We start from the raw sequence: 23,968 nt of genomic DNA, 5'->3' as shown, positions 1-23,968 counted from the left end.
AAATAAAAAATTGTATATAACAAAGGAACAAATAGGACTTTTTAAATATGAAATCGCGACAATTGCATCCCAGCCCACTGTGTACACTTTTTTTGTTTTTTTATTACAGCCTATAGAAAAACAAAAAATATTTTTTTATGTGGAGCAATATTAAAGAAGTTATGAGTATTTCTTTGCATATAGCTTTCACAGAATTCGACTTTTTCAAAACGTGATCTCTGTGAAACCGTTAGTAGTCAAAAAAGAAAAAAAATCTGAAACAGTCGTCTCTTGACTGTGAAAGCGATCAAACGTCTGTGCTAACGTCAGTGACAACTTTTCAAGTGCATTTAATAGCGAATCAATATGAGTTCATCATCTAATTCAGCCGCCTTTGAACTAGATAAAACCAAGCTATTCAAAAACCTTACAATCGGTCCAAAATTCCTATTAATAACAAGAATAAACAGTGAAGAAACATTAAAAAACGTTTCTCCATTCCTTATAAAAAAAGTAATCGATAGTGTCTGCGGTGAAGTGGATACGTGTAAAAAACTTCGAAACGGAGAAATTCTCGTAAAAACGAAAAATGCTACTCAAGCCACAAAACTTATACAACTTGTGTCTCTCTCTACTCAAATTAGAGTTGAAGTGAAAGAACACAACCACCTCAATTGTAGCAAAGGTGTTATTTACAGTAGCGATCTTCGAGGAATCCCCGAAGAAGAAATATTGATGGAATTAAAACAACAAAACATTATTGAAGTGAAAAAGATTTTAAAAAAGGTCAATGATACTCTTGTAGAAACCGGACTCATTATTCTAACTTTTTCGTCAATAAATCCGCCAGAGATTATCAACATCGGTTACGAAAAATCTGCCGTACGACCATTTATACCTATGCCGCTGAGATGCCGAAAATGCTTTCAATATGGACATTTAACAAATGTATGCCAAAATAATAAAATTTGCATTAACTGTGGCGAAGAAGAACATTTAAACGACGATGTAGATTGTGTTAAAACAACAAAATGCATTAACTGCTTCAAAGAGAATCGGAGTGATAATAATCACTCCGTTCTCAATAAGAAATGCCCCGTTTTTCTCAAATATAAAGAACTCCAAACAATAAAAACAATCGAAAAAGTTGACCACAAAACAGCATTGGAAAAGTACAAACAACGTCACCCAAACGACACCTCTTTTGCAAAAATAACTCGCGAGATCGTCAAATACGACGATCTACAACATAACAAACACAACAACAACACAACTGAGAAACACGAGGAAAACAAAACCAATGAAACTCCAACAACAACATCGAAATTGAAGAAACCTACAACTGTCACTATTCTCCCAAAAAATGCTTCAAAGCGGATAAGAAATGAGTTGAAAAATAAAATCTCTCCAGCCAAAAACAACAAGAAAATATGCACAAAAAACACAGATAATGATGGAACAGATAGCGATGTTTAAACTATATTATTTTTATTTTGAGCATAAATTTATTAATTAATTCTCTTATATTTTGCATTTGTTTTTTTTTCTCTTTTATAATTCTCTTATGGGTTTAAAAATTATACAATGGAATATAAAAGGTTACTGTAATAATTATAGTGAATTGCAAAATTTGATTAAAATGCATAACCCAAATATAATATCTCTACAAGAAACTCATTTCAAAACCAGTAGTAATATTCCAATTCCAATTAACTACAGTTTATACTATTCTAAAAATTCTGCAATACTAGTCCACAATTCAATACAACATGAATTTATTGCCAGTATTGACAATATGGACACAGTTGTAGTTAAAATTATTTCAAAATACAGTTTTTTACTATATTCCACTTATTTAAATCCATCAAGATCATTTAATTTGAGTGATCTTGAAAATCTTTTCTCATTTTCAAATCCAGTTCTTATTACAGGAGACATGAACAGTTGGAAAAATTTGGGAAAATATTGGCAAAATTCATAACGCAATCAAACTTAATGATATTAAATAATGGTTCACCAACTCATTTCTCCACTCATAAAACTTTTACACATATCGATATTACATTAATCTCAGCTGTCTTGTCAATACATTCAAATTGGAAAATTGAAAACGACCTCTATGGAAGCGATCATTTTCCTATAATTACAACACTTTTTACAGAAAACAACCTTCTAAGTCAAAATCGACTCAAACCACTTTTCAATACCAAAAGAGCAGATTGGGACCACTACAAGTATCTATCTGACAAGTTAAGTGATGAAAGGCCGCACAGTGACAACATTAACAAAGAAACAGCAAACATTCAAAAAATTATCCTACAGTCTGCTAATGAGTCAATACCTCAATTCAAAGTTCCGGCTAAAAAATGTGAAGTTCCCTGGTGGAATAGCAAACTAGACGACCTTAAGCGGCAAAGAAACCGCCTTTTTAATATTTTTAGAAGAAATATAACAAATGACAATCTTATAAATTACCGCAAAGCTAGTGCTCTCTATAAGAGAGAACTAAAACTTTCTAAAAAACTTTCTGTTGATAAATTCACTTCTCAAATAAATAATGTAACCCAAACAGGTAAGATTTGGAACAATATCCGCAGATTCTGTGGAATAAATGTCAAAACTCCCATTCATTGTATTTCTGATACTAATGGTGCTAACATCTCCAATCCTGTAGAGATAGCCAATCGGTTTTGCAATTTTTGGTCGGATACGTCAAAGGATACAAATTTCCCTTACGAATTTCAATCTTATAAGCAAAATTACACACAGAATCCAAGATTTCTTGTGCCAAATAAAAATGCTAGTTTTCTTGAAAACGACATAACCTTTTTCGAATTCAAAATTTCTCTCAACCAACTCAAAGGTAAAACCCCAGGATTCGATAGAATCAACTACCAAATGATTCAGAATCTCGGGAAAAAATCTCAAGAGCGTCTAGTATTACTTTACAATAACATCATAAATACTTTTATTCCACAGGTATATAAAAACAGTTTAATAATACCAATCCCTAAACCAAATTCAGATAAAACGGCAGTCGTTTCATACAGACCCATTTCTTTGAACACATGCTGCTCCAAAGTTCTGGACAAAATTATTGCTAAAAGACTATGGTGGTTTGTTACAGTTAACAAGCTTCTTTGTCCTTTTCAGTTTGGGTTCAAAAAGGGGAAGTCAATTGCTGACCCTTTGATCTTTCTAGACTATTATGTAAACAGTTCTTTGAAATGTAACAAACACATTTCAATAATTTCTTTAGATTTTTCAAAAGCTTTTGACAAGATTGGCGTACATGTCATTCTTAGTCAACTAGAAGAATGGGGAGTAGGACCTAAAATATATAATTATGTTAGGAATTACATGCACAACAGAAACATAAAGGTTAAAGTTAATTCCTCTATTTCTGGAACCAGAATACTCCACAATGGAATTCCCCAAGGATCACCATTATCCGTGATCTTATTTTTGATAGCCTATAACAAGCTTACAAAAATCTTGGAATCTCACAAAAACATAAAATTCGTATCTTATGCCGATGATTTCATATTAATTAAAAATTTATCTAACCAAAAAATGTCGTCTGTCAACATTGGTAGCGTTTTCCCAGAAATAGAAAATTGGTGCTTATTTTCCGGTGCCCAATTATCACTACAAAAATGCAAACATCTACATATATGCCGTAAGCGCAATTGTCATCCTGACCTTCTCTGTAACAATCACACCATTCCTTCAGTGGAAACACTGAAAATACTTGGCATTACTCTCAACAAAAAATATCTCTGGAATTCTCACATAGACGCTTTATGCATTTCTCTACAAAGCAAGCTCAATATAATCAAATGTTTATCCAACAAAAAATTCCAATGCAACACATATACATTAATCTCAATAATTAATTCTATCATCGTATCTAAATTAAATTACGGAATTTTCTTGTATGGATACACAGCAAAATCAGTATTAAACAAACTCAAAACTGTATTTAATTCTGCAGTGCGAACTGCTCTAGGAGCACACCGCACTACAAGAATTACTAACATGCTATTCGAAGCAAATCTTAGGACAATTGAAAGTTATAGGGATCTTTACACAACGAAACTCGTTAAATCCATATTATTAAAAGACAATTCTCCAGTAGTTGGTCTGTTAAATAAATGTGTAAAAACGAAAAGGTTCTCCATAATGGATTCAGCTTTATATCGTATTAAAAGTTTTTGTGATAAATACAGCCTTCCATATAACCGAAAAATTTCAGTACCCGTTAAGCCCTTTTGGAATCGCAAATCCTACCCTATAGATACATCTCTTGGAAAATATTGCAAAGAAAATACAATTCCGGAAATCTATACCCATGAATTTTTTAATATTCAGCAAAGATATCGAGATTATCAATTTATTTACACCGATGGGTCTAAGTCCCACAATCGTATTAGCTACAGCATTGTTGACAGCGATGCAATCATAAAGTCATCGATCTTGCCTGAATATTCATCCGTTTTTTCGGCAGAAATAATAGCCATATATGAGGCGATTAATTACACTAAACATTTAAGAGGTAAATTTGCTATTGTGTCTGACTCATTATCAGCACTTGATTGTATTGCTAATCCTAATAATTGTAATATTTACGGATCTTTAATCAGAGATACCATTAACCATGAGAAACATATACTTGTATGGGTGCCAGGACACTCCAATATCAAAGGAAATGAGTTCGCAGATTTAGTTGCAAAAGAAGCTTTCAATTTTCCACTAATCAGTACTGAAAATTTAAATTTAATTGATATGAAGAATTTTGTCAATAAAGATTTCTACTGTAAAAGTGTCTCCATTTGGAACAATTCTTCTGACTGGTATAAATCAGTTAACAATAATAAGACCAATATTAAAACTTATCTTTATAAAAATAAAACATTATCAAGATATGACCAAACTAAAATTATTCGTCTAAGGTTAGGACATTCTAGTGCAACGCATTATGTCATTAACAAGGACATAAAGAAAGAATGCAAATTCTGTAAATCCAACGTTTTTGATATGAATCACCTTTTGCTAAATTGCAACATATCAAACGACACACTGATATTCTTTTTCCCAATAACAATTTGCTTAATATATTGAACAATCTCGATGGTACAAACCTTATTGAAATAATAAAATTCTTAAAAAGAAGTAACCTTTACTATTCCATTTAAAACTACTTAATTGCCAAATTTGTATATTATATCATAAACTGTTATACTTTATTAACGCATAAATTTAAATATAAATATATGTACATATGTATATACACAATTTTAGCTTAAGGCCTCAGTAGCCAGAGCTACTACTCTCATTATATTTGTAATTATAATTATAAGTATAATTGTTAATAAATAAATAAAAAAAAAAAATCTGAAAATGTACTGAAATATTTTGCTGAGGAGCAGATCAACACAGCAATAAATAAAGGGTATCAAAAACCACTTTTTCGAAAGTGTCCAATTTCCCACAGAATTCTCCATATATTCTTTATAGGGTCTCCGTCGAATATTTTGATGCAAACGGAATGACAAATTTAATTATACCCTCCATACTATGGTGTATGGTATAAACAGGATTTTATTGCAATCAATAACACTGTAAAACATTTTCGAGGTAATTGTCTGCAAACAACTTCTGCGGATTTTATGAAAGTACAGACCCAATTACTATCTGGGCTTTGTGTTGTTAAATCGGGTTTAGATTTTATGGCCTCTTCTAAACATAACTAAATATTGACCTTTTAGAGGAATTCGAGGCAGTTAAGCAAACTTGTAGATTAGAACAAAAAGAAAATAGTTTGAGAAATAATCAACTCGAAAAACTGCATTTTTGCCTCAAAATGCATAATATATGATACGATATGATATGAAATACCATCTAAACAACATGAAATAAGTATTTTAGCTTTTCAGAATGTTCTGTAGAATTGCTGAACACATTAGGGTTTTTGTAATCGCAATATGTACTTTCAGAAAATGCCCATTATAAGTTGTACGCATTTTTAGTGTTACACAATGTAAGTCTAAACATCCAAACTAGTAAAATTTTACCATTACACAAATATTTCTTTTGGTTATAAAAATTATAGTTGTACGTAGAATTACTGGTCCACAACTACCGTTTATAATAGTTGAAGGTATTAGTGGAACATATAAGCTTTAAATATTTTTAAATTTACAATAAATTAATATTTATGAATTTTTTTTACAGCATAGTTCTCTTTGAATTTCTACCCTCAGGTGAGTAAAATATTCTCCGTACCTTAGTATGGTTTATATAAATAAACGAAATGCAAAAAAGAATATCATGGCAGCAATTATTTTTCGTAGAGTAGATAAACGTTTCTAAACCAAAAACAACATCAAGAATAACACACAATGGGTAACAGGAAATACCAATGAAACCTGATAAATGTGTATTAATGCACATAGGAATCGTTGGCATATTTTCTCTTTATTCCATTTTGTGCTGTGCATAAAATAGTGTAGAATCCCTTGGTTAACAAAAACAATTTACTTTGCCGCGATGACATATATATATATATATATATATATATATAAAATAGAAAAATGTTTGTATGTTTGTTTGTTTGTTTGTTTGAAATTTATAGACTCAAAAACCGCTGAACCGATCTTGCTGAAATTTTCAGGGTATATTACTACATCGCCTGAAAGTAACATAGGCTATAAAAAGTTTCGAAATTCCGCTCTGATCCGGAGATATAGCATCAGAATCGGAGGTACCTCCAAAAAATTTAAACTTTGTATGCAAATATCTATAGAACGGTTTCAGGTACTGACTCCAAATTTGAAATGTGTGATGGATTTTAGCCTAAAAATAAATTTGCCAAAATATATCGAAATCGGTCCAGATTTGGATATAGCTTCCATATATATTTTCGTCCGATTTCAAGTATTTGATGTACCAAACACACTATATATGTCCGATTTCCATGAAATTTGGAATGCGTGACGGATCGTGGCTTATAACAAAATGTGCCAAACTATATCGAAATCGGTTCAGATTTGGATATAGATCCCATATATATTTTCGTCCGATTTCAAGTATTTGATATACCAAACACGCTACATACATTTGTCCGATTTCAATGAAATTTGGAGTGTGTGACTAAATTTGTTGCAGAAATGAGTATGCCAAATTATGTTGAAATCGGTTCAGATTTGGATATAGCTCCTATATATATTTTCGGCCGATTTCATGTATTTGATGCACCCAACCCACTATGTATGTCCAATTTCAATGAAATTTGGAATGTGTGACTTAATTTGTTGTAGAAATGAGTATGCCGAATTATTTTGAAATCGGTTCGGATTTCATGTATTTGATGCACCCAACCCACTATGTATGTCCAATTTCAATGAAATTTGGAATGTGTGACTTAATTTGTTGTAGAAATGAGTATGCCGAATTATTTTGAAATCGGTTCAGATTTGGATATAGCTCCTATATATATTTTCGGCCGATTTCATGTATTTGATGCACCCACCCCACTATGTATGTCGAATTTCAATGAAATTTGGAATGTGTGACTAAATTTTTTGCAGAAATGAGCATGTCAAATTATGTTGAAATCGGTTCAGATTTGGATATAGCTCCTATATATGTTTTCGGCCGATTTCATGTATTTGATGCACCCAACCCACTATGTATGTCCAATTTCAATGAAATTTGGAATGTGTGACTAAATTTTTGCATAAATGAGCATGTCAAATTATGTTGAAATCGGTTCAGATTTGGATATAGCTCCTATACATATTTTCGGCCGATTTCATGTATTTGATGCACCCAACACACTATGTATGTCTAATATCAATGAAATTTGGAATGTGTGACTAAATTTGTTGTAGAAATGAGTATGCCGAATTATATTGAAATCGGTTCAGATTTGGATATAGCTCCTATATATATTTTCGGCCGATTTCATGTATTTGATGCACCCAACCCACTATGTATGTCGAATTTCAATGAAATTTGGAATGTGTGACTAAATTTTTTGCAGAAATGAGCATGTCAAATTATGTTGAAATCGGTTCAGATTTGGATATAGCTCCTATACATATTTTCGGCCGATTTCATGTATTTGATGCACCCAACACACTATGTATGTCCAATATCAATGAAATTTGGAATGTGTGACTAAATTTGTTGTAGAAATGAGTATGCCGAATTATATTGAAATCGGTTCAGATTTGGATATAGCTCCTATATATATTTTCGGCCGATTTCATGTATTTGATGCACCCAACCCACTATGTATGTCGAATTTCAATGAAATTTGGAATGTGTGACTAAATTTTTTGCAGAAATGAGCATGTCAAATTATGTTGAAATCGGTTCAGATTTGGATATAGCTCCTATACATATTTTCGGCCGATTTCATGTATTTGATGCACCCAACACACTATGTATGTCTAATATCAATGAAATTTGGAATGTGTGACTAAATTTGTTGTAGAAATGAGTATGCCGAATTATATTGAAATCGGTTCAGATTTGGATATAGCTCCTATATATATTTTCGGCCGATTTCATGCATTTGATGCACCCAACCCACTATGTATGTCCAATTTGAATGAAATTTGGAATGTGTGACTTAATTTGTTGTAGAAATGAGTATGCCGAATTATGTTGAAATCGGTTCAGATTTGGATATAGCTCCTATATATATTTTCGGCCGATTTCATGTATTTGATGTACCCAACCCACTTTGTATGTCCAATTTCAATGAAATTTGGAATGTGTGACTAAATTTTTTGCAGAAATGAGCATGTCAAATTATGTTGAAATCGGTTCAGATTTGGATATAGCTCCTATACATATTTTCGGCCGATTTCATGTATTTGATGCACCCAACACACTATGTATGTCCAATATCAATGAAATTTGGAATGTGTGACTAAATTTGTTGTAGAAATGAGTATGCCGAATTATATTGAAATCGGTTCAGATTTGGATATAGCTCCTATATATATTTTCGGCCGATTTCATGTATTTGATGCACCCAACCCACTATGTATGTCCAATTTCAATGAAATTTGTCCCGTATGGGATGTTGTGGGACAATGTTTTGTTTTGTAACTAAATTTGTTTTAGAGATGAGTATGCAAAATTATATTGAAATCGGTTCAGATTTGGATATAGCTCCTATATATATTTTCGGCCGATTTCATGTATTTGATGCCCCAAACACGCTATGTATGTCCAATGTGTAACTAAATTTGGTGTAGAAATAAGTATTGAAATCGGTGTTGATTTGGCTATAGCTCCTGTTGAGTATTTTTCCCTTTGTTTATTCAAGTAGAGTATAAAAGAAAACAAAGTAATTTTCCTTTATTATAAACAGAAGGGTTGCAAAAGAATTTTATTTTATTTAGAAAAGTTTTTATTGGTAAAGGTTACAATTAGTTTAGCTGCAAAAGTTACTTAGCTGTTGATCGCTCGAATGTCCAATAAGAAGAGATCGAATCAACATTAGTAACTCTCCTCGTTAGCCAAAAAACCCTTCTATTAAAATGCATATAATATGCAAACAGCTGATTGCATTTATATACATTCAGTTCTTCATATTCACATTGTTAGGTGTCAACGACTACCTAAGCCAATAATGCAAAAATTCTTTTATTTATTATGTATGTTTTCTTACATACAAGAAAGGCTTAGGCATACGCTGATCACACATAAATATGCATGTGCGGTTGATTGTGCACTCACTCATTTGCCTACTTCTATTCTGTATTCCCATTTGTTTATTTCAGCAATAACAAAATCATTGCTTATAAGGGACAACGACGGCCAAGCAAGCATCCAACAAGACATGTGTTGTTGTTGTAAACAGGTAGAAAAGGGAATAGGCAAATGTGTGGTCACCAAACAGAAAGGTATTTTGGCTACACTCTGGGTAATTAGTATACGTACATAATGTTTTTATAATTAAATATAAAAATAATGTAAATTACTAATTACTTGGAAATTAATCAAATAATTATATGAAAAATAATAGAAACATTATATATGTATATTTACTTTAATGGAAACTAAGAATGTACGGAAAATGAAGAAAAAATAGATTAATTTGTAAAATAATACATATTATTATTAGTAATTATTGTTGCTGTGCGCAGGTGATGTTTGTTGTTGACAAAGAAGTTATTGACGGCAGTTATGCTGAGACTAGCGATGATAATGACGTCATATTGGTAGATCTTGATGAAGCCAAGATGTGGAGAATGATGATTTTAGTTCAGGATTAAGTGAAGATTATGATGTTTTAGATGAGGATGATGTTGCTAGGAATGTGACGAGGGACGACAATTGTTTTTGGTTGTGGAAATGTGATATTTTCATCAACAGCTCCCATATTTATTTCAATGAAATTTGTGCGGTATCTACGAGTATATCTATAACGGAGGAAAATGTTTGTACGTTTGTTTGTTTTAAGGTTTATGGACTCAAAAACCGCTGAACCGATCTTCCTGAAACTTTCAGAGAATATTACCACATGGCCTGAAAGTGTCACAGGCTATATAAATCTTAAAAATTCCGCCCCGATCTGGAGATATAGCCTCAGGATCGGATGTACCTCCCAAAACTGTAGACTTTGTATGCTGATATCTAACGAAAGATTATCGATACAGTCTTCAAATTTGGTATGTGTGACGGAATTTGGTCTAAAAATAAATTTGCTAAAGTAATTTGAAATCGACTCAGATTTGGATATATATTTTCGGCCGATTTAATGCATTTGATACATAAAACACGTTTTGTATGCCCAATTCCAATGAAATTTGGAATGTGTGACGGAATTTATTGCAGAAATAAATGTTCCAAACTATTTTGAAATCGGTTCAGATTGGGATATAGCTCCCATATATATTTTCGGCCGATTTCATGTATTTTCTACACCAAACACGCCATGTATGTTCAATTTTGACGAAATTTGGAATCTTTGACGGAATTGATCCTAGAAATTAGTTTGAAAAATTATATTGAAATCGCATCAGATTTGGATATACCTCCAATATATATTTTTGGCCGATTTCATGTATTTTATGCAATAAATACCTTATGTTTGTCCAATTTCAATGAAATTTGAAATATGTGGCGGAAATTGATCTACCAAATAATTTTTCATATTATATTGAAATCGGTTCAGATTTACATATAGCTCCCATATATATTTTCGGTCGATTTCATGTATTTGATGCAACAAACACGCTATGTAAGTCCAATTTCAATGAAATTTTGTATATTTGGCGGTAATTGATCTACAAAACAAATTGGTAAATTATATTGAAATAATTTCAGTCAATAGAATTTCAGAAAATGTACGAACGTACAAATCCATTCATACTGTGGCAACTGAAGACGACGTGGTTAACTATCCAGTTGAATTCCTAAGTTCGTTGGATCTTCAGGCTTTCCACCACATAATTTAGTGCTAAAAGTTGGTGTTCCTATTATTTTATTAAGAAGCATAGTCCCACCTCGCCTTTGCAATGGTACAAGGTTAACAGTAAAAAAAACTACATAGCTATTTAATTGAGGCAACGATTATTACTGGGAAGTATATAGTTTCAGATGTACTTCTACCTCGAATCCCTCTAATAGCAACAGAAACGCCCTTCAATTTTAAATGATTGCAGTTTCCTGTACGTTTGGCATTTGCAATGACTATAAATAAATCCCAAGGACAGACTCTTCGTGTATGCGGCCTAAATTTAGCATGTTCTTGCTTTTCTCATGGTCAGCTCTACGTTGCATGTTCACGTGTTGGTAGACCGGCCGATTTGTTTGTTTACGCTCCTGAAGGAAAAACAAAAAACATTGTATATCCTAAAGCATTACAATAAATACTTTACTTTAAATTTTTGAATTTGATTTCTTCCTGATTTCAAAAATCCGTAAAATTTCAAATGCATATCAATCTAAAGGGGTAGCGAAGCGCACCGGGTTCAGTTAGTATATATATATATATATATATATATATATATATATATAGATAAATGCTTGTACAGCTAAACAAGCCTGCATAAAGTGGGGTATACACCAGCAGAGTCAAAACAATTGGTAGCTTACTGTTGTGGTTTTATGTTATGGACCATTTTGTTAGAGTATTTGTCACATTTGCAAAGAATCTTTGCAGGTTTGGGCATATGGTGGAGTTCGAATCGATGGTGGATTTAGCGGATTTTACCAAAGGATTTTCCCTTTTTATTCATTATCCATTGTCAGTCTTTAATTTTTACCTTTTGGTTTTCTTAAAGACATCCAAACGATGGTTTGACATCAAAAAATGTTTTCCAATTGCAAAGAATCTTTGCAGAATTAGGCTTAAGATGGAGTTCTGAACAATGGTGGATTTACCAAAGTTTTGTAATGACCCAAGGATTTTCCCGTTTTATTATACCTTTTGTCAGTCTTTAATTCTTGCCTTTTGGTTTCCTTAAAGACCTCCAAACTATATTTTTGACATCAAAGAATGTTTCCCAATTAGATTTTCATTCTAATGCATTTAACACAAAAATCCAATCAAAAATTCCTTTTATGTACTCACGATAATATTTATAATCGTACACATGTTTATAACATATTTACACTTCTTTGAGAACATCCTTAAATATCCTATACAAAATTAATATTTGTTTATGTCTCAACCCTTTGGAATATCATCATCAGATGAATTCGTTAAAGGCGATAATATCAAGCTGGTGGTTATGGCCTTGACTTTCCTTTGCAGATTTTTACCTATAATGATGTTGGTAATTAAAACCTGTACGAGAGTTTTATTTGTTGTAAGACAAACCAAGCAGATGAAGTATTTTAATATAAATTAACTAATTAAGTTACATTACACACAACAAAGTAGTAACGGCATTCCCAACACCAGAGAGATAGGTAGTCAAGCTGCCAGTTAATTAAGATTTAGTTTGAGTCTTATGCTTTTACAAGCAGATTGCTTAAAATTAAATATGTTAGTATAATTATTACCCTTACCCAGGGTATAATTATTACCCTGTAGGAAATGTTAATAGTGAATCTATACTGACTTATATAAATATTATGGTGAGTACATGCATTTTTGATTGGATTTTTGTGTTAAATGCATTAGAATGAAAATCTAATTGGGAAACATTCTTTGATGTCAAATATATAGTTTGGAGGTCTTTAAGGAAACCAAAAGGCAAGAATTAAAGACTGACAATGGATAATAATGATAATGAAACGGAAAAATCCTTGGGTCATTACGAAACTTCGGTAAATCCACCATTGTTCAGAACTCCATCTTAACCCTAATTCTGCAAAGATTCTTTGCAATTGGAAAACATTCTTTGATGTCAAACCACTTAGAGAAGTCACCCCTGTCCCGTCTGGGATGTTTGTGGAACAATTATATATACTGACTTACTACTGACATTGTCAACAGTACAACTGACAAATTGTAGACAACTCATGTAATTTGCTATAGACATTTTGTATGAACGTGTCATTCGAACTAGTATGTCAGTAGTAAGTCAGTAGCTGCTGAGGAACCATGTGTTGACATTGGAGGTAATAAATCAGTAGAGACACTGGAGGTAGTGAGGTAATAGTAATACATAAAGGGTCATATGAAGACATTGGTACCAATTTGTTCACTATTAAGTTTTTTGGCCTATTTGGAACTTTTTATGGATTAAAAAGCTATATAGTGTTCTTAATAAGACGATGAACTTATACTTTTGTTTAAATAGTATATTTTATTAAAGAAAAACATATAATTATGAAAATACTAAAAAAGTACAAATTGCGTATTACAGTCTTTTTATACCCTCCACCATAAGATGGGGGTATATTAAGTTTGTCACTACGTTTGTAACTACTCGAAATAATCATTGTAGACCCCACAAAGTATATATATTCTGCTTGTAATTTGGTATTTTGTGTCTTCAGAGGCCAGAAAACATTCCTACCAAAGTTGGGTTATATAGGTCCACGTTTTGTTATAGCCCCCACATAAGGCCCCTTATAAAGTACGCGTCATTTTAATATATTTTGAATGTATTAGACCCATTTGACCAAAGAATCGGTTGTAACTTTGTATTTTGTGTTTCCAGAGGCTAAGAAACATTTCTACCATAAAATGTTTATATAAATCCACGTTTTGATATAGTCCCCATAACACTGTGCAACATTTTTAAGGTGATCTTGTGCAAACAATTCGAACTGAGAATTTTTTGAAAGTACAAACCCAAACGACAGGATACCCTAGTTGGGTTTTGTTGTGTCAGATCCAGCTCGGATTTTATGGCTCCATCTAAACATGGTTAAATATTGAGTTTTTAAAGAAATTCGGAGCTATAGCTCTGAAACCAATGCGAATCTTCTTCTGACATCTGAAGCAAATTTGTAGATAAGGACAAGAATAAAATATTTGGAGAAATAATAAACTCGAAATACCACAATTTTTATACATTTCGCACCATATCTCCAAAACCGTTAGTTTTTTCTGAATACTTTCTTTTGAAAAATATTCTCTGGAATGTAATACACAACTCTTCAAAACATGTCATTGTTGTAAAATGCCTCTATCCCGTTGTTTTCAGAACATTTTTCTACGACCTTGTAATAAAAATGTCAATAATGTAGTGAAATCCGAAATGCGAGAATAAACTGTTGATGTGAACTGTGTTTGAAATACGTGTTGTAAAAGATATGATGCAAAATACCACTGAAACAACATGAAGTAAGCATTTTAGAGTTTCAGAATGTTCTAAAGAATTGTTGAGAACTTCATTTGGAAGATGTTTGCAATAGGCTACTTGGTTCAACTCCTAATAGTTTAGCTGATACCGACAAGAATTCCAGAAATTATGTAAAATTTTCTATATTTTATAGATTTTGATGCCCTAGATGGAGTTTATCTTATGTGGTTTCTTCAAAAGATAAGTTCTACTAATTTAGGGCTAAAATATTGCTAAAGACAGCAAGGCCAAATTCCTACTCGTTTCTGAAATAAAGGCCTGATAAATGCAAAAAAGTGTAGATTTAGCCCGGTTTAGATGAGGCCATAAAATTCGAACTGGATCTGACAGGACAAAACCCAACTAGGGTTTTTGTAGTCTACATATGTACTTTCAAAAAATCCATACTAGAAGTTGTTTGCATTTTCAGTGTTGCATAGTATAATACAATATCTCCCGATTTTCGATATTTTGAACGTTTTAGCCTCATTATCACACCAAGATGGCTGAAATGTGGTATTTAGTCTTCTTTAGGCGTAGGTATAGGTCCACGCCATAATATAGCCCCCATAGAACGGTACCTTCCGAATTTCGGTATTTTGAAGGTTGTGGCCACACTAATCCACCGAAATGGCTGAAATTTGTGGTGGAGGGTATAAAAAGTTCGGCCCGACCGAACTTAACGCTTTTCTTACTTGTTATATTATAATATGGAGGGTATAATTAAATTTGTCATTCCGTTTGTAACACTTCGAAATATCATTAGAGACCATATAAAGTATATACATATATTCTTGATCAGGGTAAAATTCTAAGTCGATATAACCATGTCCGTCTGTCCGTTCGTCCGTCCGTCGTTGAAATCAAGATACAGCTCGCAATTTTTAAGATAGAGCTTTGTAATTTGGTATAGAAGTTTCTACTACTCCTATGGTGTTTGGTATTGCAAATGGGCTACGTTTGATATAGCCTCCATAGAACGGAATTTTTAGGGTTTTAGCCTTATTATTCCACAAGTCACATGTTCACAGGCTGAAACTTCCTTTACTAATGATCAACATTGGTTCCTGAATTGGATAATTTGATTGAATCACCCTGTTGTGAATCCGTTTCCTGTTGTTTCAAATCACCCTGTCAACTCTTTAACTTAATCAGTGTTCGAAAATAAACATTACTATTTTGTAATTGACTTCATCAACAATACATACAATCGAATTAAAATGTCTTGTTTGAATAAAAATTGCAAAATAAAATCTGATACAGAAAGAATGATAACTTGTTGGCTATGTCACGAAAATTCCCACATTAAATGTGTGACATTACTGGTCTTGTTGCTGATGCCATTTCGAACAACAAGGGAGTTCATTGGTGCTGCGCAAATTGCAGAAAAATTGGTGTAAGTTTTCACCGATTTTTCCAATCGAAAAAGAAAATGTATCTGGAGATTCAAGATGAAATGGCTAATCTAACGAATCGAAAGATGACTTCGGGAAATTATTTGAAAATTATAAGTTGCTGGATAACCTAAAATCGCCGCAATCATCTCCGAAACGACATAAGTCAGCCAGAAATGTAAACAAAGAGAAACGTGATGAAAATGAGAACAATGAGATCAATGCTCCGTCGTCTTCAAATCGCTCCTCTACTTCAACATCTAACATGTCATCACCAATTTCAAAGAACTCATATATTTCAAATAATGCCATGCCTTTAAACTGCCAGTCTACAAATGATTTATCAAACATGATGTCTGAAAATCTACCAATAACTTACGCAGGAACAGTCAACAATCCTCCTGCTCCCCTTCTGAATGATGAACTACCTGGAATTATTACTCTTAGAGCCATTCCACCGAAAAAAAGTGTTTTTGTTACGAGACTCGCAGCTGAAACTACAGTTGAATCTATTGACCTTTTCATTAAATCTAAACTTGGTCAAACTACTGATATTTTAATACACAAATTTAACTCCATTCAACAACGTTCTATTTCATCATTTAAAGTTACTGTCTCTGATAACATTTATAATCGGCTTATTGATCCTGATTTTTGGCCAGAATATACAGTTGTTCGTGAATATATATACAGGGAAAGACAAAGACCCGTTAATATTGGCTTTATACCTCAAAATAACGAAAATGTTTCAAAAAACTAAGTACTGTTAATAACGATGCTATTTCCATTGCCTATCAGAATGTGCGTGGTATTCGAACCAAAATATCAAAATTGTATCTGGAAAGCTTTACCTTTGATTATCATATAGTAGTAATGACAGAGACATGGTTAAATGAGACAATTATGAACTCAGAAATTCTATCAAATAAAAACAATATCTTCAGACGTGACCGAGGTAGCAATGGTGGTGGTGTACTAATAGCTGTATCTAATATTTTTACATGTGAATTGTTGGATACTGATTCTACACTTAACATTGAGTTTGTTGCCGTTCAAGTCAAACATAATTCTAAGAAAATGCTAATATTATGTTCCTATATTCCACCTTCGTCTCCCCAAATAACATATGAAAAGCACAGCCAAGCTTTTAAAGCTGTTCTGCAAAAAGCTAAACCAGAGGATTTAATTCTTGGTTTAGGTGATTTTAATGTACCAAGTATTTCGTGGAATTTCCTACCCGAAGATAAATACTTAATGCCTGGAAATATACACAAATCCAATGAAGAATTCTTCGATACACTATTCGATTTTGGTCTTTTTCAAGTAAATTCTATCCATAACTCCAGCCATAAGTTACTAGACCTTATCTTTGTAAATCATGTCGATGAATGCTACATTAAACGAACTGATCCAATAACATGTCCAGAAGATCAATACCATCCGACAATAGAAATGAAGGTCGCCTTTCCAGCTATCAACAATGTTGAACATAACATTCGTATCGAAAAATCCTTATGTTTTCCGAAAACAAATTATCTACAGTTATGTGAATTGTTACAGAACACCGACTGGTGTGACCTCTTATCCTGCACTTATGATCTGAATTGTGCCATAAACATATTTTACAAAAAGATATATGAGTACATTGATGTCTGCGTGCCGAAAGATTTTTATAAAAAGCTGTCAGAACCACCATGGAACACAAAAGCATTAGCAAGATCTAAGAATAACAAAAATAAACAGTTCAAAAAATACAAGCGTACTGGTTCTGCTATCGACTACGGAAGGTATTCAGTTGCACGCTCAGAATATACCAACTTGAATAATATTTGCTATTCAAAATATATTTCAAAACTCAAACACAACTTTAAACAAAACCCGAAATCTTTTTACAAATTTGTCAATTCGAAACGTAAAGCCGGCGGTTTTCCTGCAACTTTAAGGTACGGAAACACAGAATCATCCGACAAGACTGTTATAAGCAACTTATTCGCAGATTTTTTCACAACAACATATTCAACTAAAACCTATTCTAACAACATATACCCTTTTCAACTCAACTCTAACCAATCAATATCAATTACACTATTGGACAGTACAATGGTTTTAAAAGAATTGAAACATTTAAAATATGGCTATGATTTTGGACCTGATAAGATCCCAAGTTGCATTTTGATAAAATGTGCAGAAGCTTTTGCTTTACCTTTAACTATGCTGTTTAACGCTTCGATTAATCAAGCCGTTTTTCCTGACGTCTGGAAAACGTCGTATATCATACCACTCTTTAAAAGTGGAAATAAATCCGATATTGCTAATTATCGTGGAATTGCAAAATTAAGTGTGATTCCAAAGCTCTTTGAAAAAATCATCACGGATAACATTTACCACCATGTTAGTTCTCTCATTTCTCCCTATCAGCACGGTTTTCAGAAAAAGTGCTCTACAGCAACTAACCTACTTCACTTTTCCACAACAATCAATCGGGGTTTTCTTCAAGGTAAGCAAACTGATGCTGTTTACACGGACTTCAGCAAAGCATTCGATAAAGTAAATCACAAGCTTTTACGAATAAAACTTGAGTGCTTAGGATTTACTAACAGGAGTGTCAACTGGATTTATTCATACCTAAAACATAGGACGCAAAATGTAAATTTTAACAATACCATATCGAGAAGTATTGTAGTTTCCTCTGGAGTACCACAAGGTAGCCATCTAGGACCACTCCTGTTTTCCTTATTTATAAACAATAAAGTTTTCAAATATCTTGATGTACGCCGACGATGTGAAAATATTTCTCAGTTTTACAGATATGTCATTTAATCATCAGCTGCAAGATGATCTGAATTCTTTTGCTAATTGGTGTAATATTAACCTTATGGAAATAAATTACTCGAAATGCAAACTCATGAGATTTACGAGAAAGAGGATAATGGATACTGGTTATATTCTCAACGACTACTCTCTGGAGAAAGTTAACACGTTTGTGGATCTCGGAGTTCTTTTGGATCGTAAACTGAATTTTAAGTCACACATTTCGGTAACAATAAACAAAGCCAAGTCAGTGCTCGGATTTGTTAAACGGTGGAGTAAGGAGTTCATGGATCCTTATGTCACAAAAAATTTATACACAACGCTTGTTCGCCCTATACTAGAATATTCATCGATCATATGGGATCCTATATATAATACCAACAGCGATAGCATCGAGTCCGTTCAAAAGCAATTCTTACTTTTCTGTTTACGGAGCTTAAACTTTTCGTTCCATAATCTTCCATCATACGAGGATAGACTTTCCCTCATCAAGCTGCCAACTTTAAAAAGCCGAAGAAAAATGTTAAATGTATCATTCCTTTTTAATGTGATAATGGGTGACGTTAATGCTGGATTTCTAATCAACAATATTCGCTTTAATATTCCCCAAAGAGCTACTCGCAATTATGTACCACTAGCTATTCAATTTTCTAGAATGAATTATGCAAATGCTGATCCCTTAACAAGAATGTCTAAAGATTTTAATGAATTATATAATCTTATTGATTTTTCTATGAATCCTAATACTCTGAAAAGTAAAATTGTAATATATTTAAATTCAGAAAATTAAGTACAACATTTTTAATTTTATAGTCTGTAAGGAAAATATCCATAGACTAATAAAGAAATAAAGATTAAAGATAAAGATCATTCCGAAATGTCTTAAATTTGGTTCTGAGTCTTCGTTGGGGGTATAAAACTTTCCTCCGGAAATTTGTCGATATAGGTCCCCGCCTTTATATAGCCCCCATAGAACGGTGCCTCCATTTTTTCGGTATTTTGAAGTTTGTGGCCACAATAATCCACCGAAATTACTGAAATTTGGTATTTAGTCGTCGTTGGGGGTATAACACTTTCCTCCAGAAATTTGTCGGTACAAGTCCATGCCTTAATATAGCCCCCATAGTACCTGTACCTCCCGATTTTCGGTATTTTGAAGGTTTTAGCATCATTACCGAAATGGCTAAAATTTGGTATTTAGTCTTCGTTGGGGGTGTAAAATTTTCCATATGAAATTTGTCTGTATAGGTCCATGCCTTCATATTTCCACGCCTTAATATATCCCACATAGAACGGTACCTCCCGATTTTCGGTATTTTGAAGGTTGTGACCTCAATATTTCTCCGAAATAGCTGAAATGTGGTACTTAGTCTTCGTTGGTGATATAAGACTTTCCCCCATACATTTTTCGTTACAGGTTCAATAGCCCACCGAAGTGGCAGACATTTGATATTTAGTCTTCGTTGGTGGTATAAAATTTTCCCCCAGAAATTTGTCTGTACAGGTCCAAGCCTGCATTTCGCCCTCATAGAACGGTACCTCCCGATTTTTGGTATTTTTAAGGTTGTGGCCACAACAACCCACCGAAATGGTTGAAATTCGTCGGTATAGGCCCACGCTTGTATATAGGCCCTATTGAACGGTTCGTTCTATGTCTTTCTATATCCCTATAGAAGCGTACCTCTTAATTTTCGGTATTTTGAAGGTTTTAGCCACATTATCTTACCGAAATATAGGAAACTTGGTATTAAGTCTTCTTTGAGTCTAAAAACTTTCCACCAGAAATGTGTAGGTATAGATCGAAGTTTTGATACAGTTCCCATAGAACGGTACTTCCCGAATTTCGGTATTTAGAAGGTTAGCCACATTGGTTTACCGAAATTGTTGAAGTTTGGTATTTAGTCTTCTTCTTAAGCGAAACGAAACTTACTGTTCCATTTTACTTCCATACAATTCGTGGTGGAGGGTTTAACAAGTTCCGCCCGGCCGAACTTAACGCCGTTCTTACTTGTTTTTCTTTATAAAGGGCTAAGGCCAAGATTCCACATGAGCACAAAATTAGTAGATAAAGCCAATGTTTACAAGGCTGTCCAACCAATAATAAAAAAATCGTTTTCATTGTCAGAAGTATCATCGACTTTTTACTTTAATGGCCATGATTTATCTGCTTAAAATATGTCTTCTGCTGCACTTAACGTTTTATCAGGCGATTCGCTGAATATTGATATAACATCTAGGAATTGAAAAGAATAAACATGTATATATAAGCATAAATAAACAAAATGTCCATAAATTTGCTTACACATTACATTGGAAAAAACTCGCAATCGATTTTTGCCAAAAAAAAAAACCTTCAACATTTAAAGTCATTATTATGCCGTGTCCAAATATGAGATGTAAGTTGCGTTCGTCATTTTTGTATTTTGATATAGAATTGTCTATTTTTTCACCTGTCTGTTATTTTCCTTTCCTAATTTCCTTTGCTCATACTTGTTGTTATTAAAATTATATATTTGTTTTGTTTTGTGAAAAACAACGAACCCTCAAAATTATTTTAAGCCAAACAATTAAGAAAATTAAGAAAAAATAAGAAGATGCTTTGCCTTGGGCTATCAGTTTTCAATATAAACAATGATTCTTCTTATTAAGGTAAAAGTATAAATTGTTGACAACCTGTTGACAAAGTGTTGACTTTGTCACAACAATAGTAGACAAAGTGGTGACATGTCGACACATGTCCCCATGCTTCCTACCGGGTATGTACTAATGTGTACTACTAACAAGTTGTTAAGTGTTGAGAGATGCTCTTTGAAAATTCTATGATATTGACATGATTTCCAAATAACATATTTTTAGTTAACATTTTATGAGAAACCATCTTGGAAGTTGATGTGGGCTTGGAAAAAATTTACAATGTGCAAAGTTTCTACCAAATCTTATACTCAATCGAAAGTTATCGTGCTTATCAGTAGGAGATCAAGAGCATTCGACTGATAACATATGGCATCCAAGAGAAAAGCAGCCACATCTTTCAAACAAAGCAACGAACATTAAAAATGCAAAACATTCAACCGCGGACACTTCAGTATGGTGACAACTGCGACTGACATTAAAGGCAAACAACCAACCTACCCAACCATTATTGCCAGTTTAAACTTGGAAAGAAAGTTGTAAACACTTCTAGACACACAGCTACTACTCGACAAGTATCATCAAAAAGGCATAAGAATTTTGTAAGATTCTCCACAACACCACCAAAAGGTATGTCAGGGCAAACTGTCCATTCTTTTCCATGGGCAATTTCTCTTTTGAATGTCTTTCCTGTTTCTAAGTGGTCACATTAATAATTAATTTTTCATCACCAACAAAATATAAAATATTTGTATTTAATTTTGGCAAAGACCCAGTTAGATAGCTAGTCAGCCAGGTGACTGACTGTTTGACTAGCAAGGATAGTTACTAACAGTACACAAAGCAATAGTCATATGGCGAAAGGATTGCCACTTGTAAAGAGGGTTATGGTGAGGGTCAGGGCTTACCATCTCATCACATCTAATCTGCTGATTATTTATAAATGTTGGTTACGAAGGACGTTTACTTAACTTTCGAATTTTTATTAAATATTTATTAAATGACACTTTTGAGTGATTTCACTAATATGGAAAATGAAGATTACTAAAATAAGTGTGTAAACTAAGTTGATGAAATTTGTGTGGATTTAATTAAAGTTCATAATATTGAAATGTCTTTCTGAGAAGAAATATATAATGTTTAAAAATGTAAGGATAAAACTCTTTGTATTGAGACCTTTGACGTTGAAAATTGTTATTACCGCAAATATGTTCGATCGTGTATTATTTCAGCCATCAGGTTATGGTTCCTCTGTATCCAGACTCAAAAATTCTGCAACTTGGACTGGTTGAGTCCATAAATAATCAGCAGACAGGTGAGTAGGGTTAACTGGGCAGATAAACAAATACAACGTGTCGTGTGTTTTCAATCCATATGACGGGCATGTGTTTGTTATCGTGTCATTAATTCGGGCGCGATCTCTAGCTAGATCATGAAGATCTCTTTTCACGTGCTTAGGTGGTGCAGTAAATCGTGACAGGGATGCTTACTGGTCACCAACATTCTTTTGTGTTGATGTACCGGTAAAACCTTCGCTTTCTCTTGAAGATGATCCACTGGTGTCATGAGGAGGCACCCTGTTGCAGTCCTCAGCGCTGCATTCTGGCAGGTTTGGATATTCTTCCGCTGAGTAGAGCTAACATTTGCATAGCACTCTGGCGCCGCATAGCTTACCGTAGACCGGCCTATTGCTTTGTAAATGGTAAATCGTTTCTTTGTCTTCACCGCAAGCGCCGCCGGCCAGCGACTTGAGCACCTTGTTCCAGAAGTAAGAACAAGTTCTTCAAGTCGCTGGTTGTTATCGCAAAAAGCTGTGGGTTGCGCAGACGACTCAAACATGCTATCGAACGTTACACCCAAAATATCGGGGTAGTTAGTAGTCGGAATCAATGCACCATCTACCACTATGTTCAGTTTGAGTTTCGTTTCAGCCATCCAGGTGGTGAAGAGTGTGATAGAGGATTTAGCGACGGATATTCTCATAATTCTCAGATGGAAAAACTGCACTGGGTCAGGTAGGTAGACATTTAACCTATCACATATGTCGTCGACGGTAAAACTCGACTTAAGGATCGTACAATCATCCGGATACAATACGATCTTTATGACATCTAGAGTGTACGAAATTAAGCAGAAAGGTAGAGGTTAAGCAGTTTCGGAGATATCACCTCGCATTGGGGAACTCCCTCTTTCACTCTACGGGTTTTGGACTTCTTGTATCTATCCACAAACGACTGCGGTCCGCACATATAGTTGATTATCCAAAGTTTCAAACACGGCTGGAGTGTGGTTTTCTCTATATCATCGTTGTTGTAGTACTAGGCATTTTCCGGAATCCATGTTAATGTTGAGCAACTAGAAAACTGATTCTCATCGTGGGGAGGAGTA

Source organism: Musca autumnalis, unplaced genomic scaffold, assembly GCF_047663935.1.
Source record: "Musca autumnalis isolate F117 unplaced genomic scaffold, ASM4766393v1 scaffold_5, whole genome shotgun sequence".
In the NCBI taxonomy this organism is placed as follows: Eukaryota; Metazoa; Arthropoda; class Insecta; order Diptera; family Muscidae; genus Musca; species Musca autumnalis.
The sequence above is the reverse complement of the archived record's forward strand: the minus strand, read 5'-3'. Positions refer to the sequence as shown.